The sequence below is a fragment of the Sorghum bicolor genome, chromosome 4 (genome assembly GCF_000003195.3).
Source record: "Sorghum bicolor cultivar BTx623 chromosome 4, Sorghum_bicolor_NCBIv3, whole genome shotgun sequence".
Classification (NCBI taxonomy): Eukaryota; Viridiplantae; Streptophyta; class Magnoliopsida; order Poales; family Poaceae; genus Sorghum; species Sorghum bicolor.
Window position 1 is genome coordinate 15,562,559 of NC_012873.2, and position 5,257 is coordinate 15,567,815.

Below are 5,257 nucleotides of genomic sequence, written 5' to 3' on the forward strand. Positions count from 1 at the left end.
GAACGTAGGTATAAAAAGAAACAAAAGAGCCTCGAGCGGAAAGACAAATAAAACATTCAGAGATCTTATAGCCACTTAAAAATACAAGTATTACTTACGATAGAAAGGTACTATACAAGGGGCCTAGGCACCCAGAGCAGGCTTACAAGCCTCAGTCCGCATCTCGGCCCACACCACCATCACCCACGCCTGAGCAAGTCTCAGGAGGAAGTACCTCTGGCTCGAACAACTTAGCCAACCTCTCCCCAGGAACCTCTGCGTCGTCGATCAAGGCGTGGAGCCTCTCCTCGATCTCTGCGTCAGTCTTGGAGATGTCGGTGATGAAGCTATGGGACACCACCTCCATGTCGTAAGAAAAACCTGAGCTGACCACTGCCATCGCCCGCTTCACTCCGACGTGAAGAGCGTCCCGCACCCGGTCCCTCAGCGTGGCTCCAAGGTAGCATAGCTGGTCGACGAGTGCGTCGCCTCGAGCCTCCTCCCTCGACTCGTCAATAGGCTCGAGCTCCCAGGAGGCCGAAAGGTCGCTTATCGTAGTCCGTAGACGACCATTCAAGGCGACCTCCCCCTCGAGCTGAGTCTTGGTGGAACAGGCCTCGACTTGGGCGGCCAGCAGCTCATCTTTGAGCCCTACAAGGACCAGCATGAAGGGATTAGATAACACCAGGGACACCTCAGAAAAGAAACTCGATAGTAGAAACGTACCACGGATGCTCTCCTCCAGAGCCGTGTTCTCACCAACCAAGTTGGTGTTGGCCCTCTCGACCTCCCTGTTGGAGCGCGCCAGCTCGGTGTTGGCGACACGCAGATCTTCGATCGCCTTGTCGGCTTGCGCGATGGCCCCATCTTTTTCCAGCAGCACTCTCTTCAGATGATCAACGTCGTTAGAAAGGCTGCGGGATCGAGCCCGCTCCGCCTCGAGATCTTCAAGGGCCTTCTTCTTGGCCTCCTCCGCGGCGCTCCTGGCGATCTCGCTGTTTCTCGCACTCCACCTTCATCCTTTGGAAGGTTTCCTGAGCGGAGGCGAGTTCAGTCTGGAGGGGGCCCTTCTCCTTATCTAGGTCAGCAGCCGCGCTCTTGTAGGTCAGGGCCTCGTCTCGGGCCTTGGACGCAGCTTCCTCGACCGTCATAGCCCGCTCCCTCAGCAGCACAGCCTCTTCCACCGCCTTCCTCGAGGCCTCTCGAGCCTCGACCAGAGCAGCCTCCCTCTCCTTCTTCTCCTCCTCGAGCGCCAAGAGCTCCTTATAGGCCTTGAGGAGCTTCTCCTACGACTCCAGAAGTTTGTCCTTGAGGACGGGGAGCTGCTCCCAACCGCCTCTCGTGGCGTGGATGAAGCTCGATTTGATGCGGGAAGTTTCTTTCAGGTCCTACGAGCTGGTGATCGAGCAGTTAGGACGCAAAACTAAATGTTCTATAAGGATTAAGAACTGAAAAACACTTACAAAGTAGGCCGGTGCGAGCCCGTTGTTAACCACGTCAGACAGGAGCCCCACCGTGTGCTTCATCCACAGGCGAAGCTCCTCGACATGCTCCCACTTCTCGGCCTCCTTCCGGTCGTCCAAAAAGATATTGGGTACGGACGGATCGATGGAAGCCTGGATGCGGATCCGGTCGGGACACCAGTTCTCCATCTCCTGGTCGGCGCGTGCCTTGATGCCTCGGATGAGCTCCTCGACGGTTTCGAGAGACCCCCCGTGACGCAGGAACAGGTCGACGAGAGAGGGGAACCGCCCGTCGTCATCCACCGTCTTCCACGTCCCAGCCTCGCTGCCGCCACCGCCACCTGACGTCCCGATCTCATCTTCCTCGGAGGGGACGCGCTCCTCCCACGATCGACGCCCCCGGAGGAACCCCGGAGCGATTCCGTCCATACCGTAGATCGTCCTCCTGATCTCAGAGTCGGGGTCGACGGGAGTACGCATCATGCAGGCGAGCGCCGCCACGCCATCCGCCTGCCCCGACTCTGCTGGGATCGCGGCAGGCGCCCCGGGACGGAGCCACGCCGGGGTCGGAGGACCAAAAACTGGCAGGCCCTCCTCCTGATTTCCAGGCTCCTGTGGCGCAACCAGCTCTCGCTGGGGCGGATCAAACGGTTCCGCCAGCTGCTGGCCCCCCTGCTTCTACTGCTCCTGGAGCTCCTGCGGCCCCTGTTGACGGTCCTGCTCCACAGCCCCTCGAGCTAGGGGTAGGCCATCGGACGCCCTTCTTCCCCTTCTTTCCGCTGCGGGCGCTGCTCCTCCTGCAGCTGCTGCTGCGTCTCCTGCTCATGCCCCTCCTCCTCTTTCTTCCTCTGCTCCTCGATGGAGCGAAGCCCGGCGGGCCAAGGCATCCGCCTCACGAAGAGAGAAGTCTGGGCCTCCTTGTCCATAGGACAGGAATCCCTCAAAGTCCCGTCGCCGCCAGACCCATCACTTATGGTGATAGGTTCCCCCTCGACCCCAGATCGGGGGAGCTCGGGGGATCCCTCCTGCCCTTGGGAGTGAGGTGCCTCGGCCTGCTTTGGCGACGATCGGTTGGACTCACCCACCAGGGGACGGGGCGGGGCGTTCTCGGCGCCAGTCGGTGGTCGAGGGTCGGAGGAGCCTATAAAACGCAAAGCAAAGGCCAGTTATCACGATGGTCAACATAAGAGCAACACAAATCCCGTAACGATAGGAATAAGCCGCTAACCTGAATCCTTGGAGGCCGCTCCCACTTTGAGCCTCTTTGCCAACGATGGTTGGGCCTGCTCGAGCGTCCGCTTCAACCTGAACGGGTGTGAAAGAAGCTGTTACACGAAGAGAACACAACGACGTAAGAAGATGAAAATCATAGTGTCGAAGACCTTACCCCACAGGGAGAACAGCTCGCCTGCCGGTACCTCGACCGGTAGGCCTCAAACCACCCCGCGTCGGGGCTCCAGGCCCCTCACGAGCGGGCGCCGGCCTCAGCTCCGCATCTCCCCCTTGGCGAGCACCAGGGCTAGCACTCCTGCGGCTTGTTTCCCCTTTACCGGAGGCCGCGGCACGGCCACGGGTCAACGGCCCAGTCGCCCGCCTTTGGTGCAGGGGGAGGTTGGGGGTGCGAGACGAACCGGCTTTGAGCCGGTGCGGGAGGGACATCGACACGGGAACGGCGGGGGATGAATCCCTCTGCTGCCTCTGCTGCCTCTCAAGAGACCCGCCTGGTCCCTCCTTTGGCGTTCCCGATCGCGGGACATCGGCGTCGGCTCGAGGCGGACCCTCGAGGATCCTGTCAAGCCGGGACGCCATCCCCTTGGAGTCGTCGCTGCTGTCATCGCTGTCACCGCCGTCGTCCTCACTGGGGGATTCTTCTTCAGGCTCCCCCCTTTGCCTGGATTTGGCTCGACATGCCTCTAACGATTGGCGGTCAAGATTCTTCTTCTTCTTCTCTTTATTTTCCGAGTCCTTTGTGGACTTCTGCTTCTCTGCGGACTGACGCCGCTTGTCACGGTCGACCTTGTCCTCCTTTACTGGAGGCCTCGAGGACCGAACGTCGATCGGCCCCTGTGAGAGCAAGGACAGGCTTAAAAAGGGGATCGAAGGAAACCTAGAATCAAAGCCATACGCAAGGAAAGAACTTACCAGGTCGATTGAGCCCACATCAGGCCTCATGGGGAAGCCATTGACGTGCTCTGGCTGGAAGTCGCCGGCGACAGCCGCCCTGACTCGGGCCGCGACCTCGTCGTCCGCCGGAGCCTCGTTGGACATCCGGCACGCCTCGAGGTCCCGGGACGAGATGCCGGGACCCATCTCATCCATCCTCAGTGGCCGAGACATCAACGGGAGAATCCTCCGATGATGGACGGCCGAGAGCACGAGAGCGGCGGACAGACCCTCGACTCGTAGTTTCTTCAAGGCGTCGAGGTGGGGGTCGAGCCGCGACTGATGAACTTGGACGACGCCGTACGTCCAGTTCTCCGGGCGCTCCGTGATCAGGCGGCCGGTGTAGGCCAGAAGGAGACCATCGTCGTTCCTTAGGTAGAACCACTGGGAGTCCCATCCGGCATGGTTCGATGTCAACCCCACCGGGATGTACTCGCGTGGCCTCTCCATCTTGCCAGTCTTCAACACCAGGTTGAGACACCCGGCTCATACGGTTTTCCTCACTCCAGCGGCTCCAGTGGGGGCGTTGAAGAGCTCGCCCCTGTAGAGGTGGAGCCACAGGTCCCAGTGGGGCATCATCCCCAAATAGCCCTCACACACCACGGCGAAGACCGCCACGACGGTGATGGCATTGGGGGAGAAGTGCTGAAGCTCCACCCCGTAATGGTGGCAGAGCACCCGCATGAAGCGACTTGGAGGAGCGCCTAGGCCATGGCGGTGGAACTTGGTGAACGAAACCACATAGCCCTTGGGCGGCTTGGGCTCCCGGTGGTCCGCCGGCGGCGCGATCCACTCCGGCGACGACAACGATGTACGGTGGCGTAGGAGTCCCTCCCTCTCGAGCTCCAGCAACCGGCGCTCCGTCATCGACGACGGGCGCCAGTCGTCGGCGGCGACGAGTCTCACAGGCATCCATGGGTGGAAGGAAGGCGGATTTGCTACTGCTCAAGGGTGCGCGTGTGCGTGAGATGGCAAGGGAGCAAAGGCAGGAATGAGGGCAGAAGGCAGAAGGGAGAATGGCAGCCGGGCCACGGGATATTTATAGACGGCAACCACCAACGGGCAGATCCGATAAATACGGTAACTCCCCCCATGAATGCGCCGCCTAACGGTCTACTTTCCTCTCACAGACGGGACGCTATGAATTCTGCGCTGATACAGTGTCGCAACGGCTCCCGCCTGAAAAGACGTGCCCAACGGGCAAAAAGGTGAGCCACCGCGGCCTCTTCCTTCCTTTGCAAGCCAAGGTACGTACCTACGAGAGTCTCGAGAGGTCGCAGGCTGACCCGCCGAAAGGGTTCGACAGCCGATCTCGAGCACTAGAGTCAGGGATGCCCGGCGAGTGGTCGAAAGTCGAGGCCCGCCTCGAGAACTCGCTGGGGATGTCCAAGGTAGGGTCAAGACAGTCGAGAGGAATCCCCCCGATGGGAGGCATCGAGCCACTGGACTCTATCGAATGAGACCAGCATCCCCGACCACATCGACCCCGCTTTATGAGAACGCCTCCAGGCTATAGCTGACCTCCTCGAAAGGGGCACAGGTTCTCACTTGGACTACCCGTTAGGAACTCAATCTGAGGTGGATGACGCTCGCTCTATCGAGAGTACGTCGGAACCCCTGCGCACAACGAGCCAATCAGAACCTTCCACCAT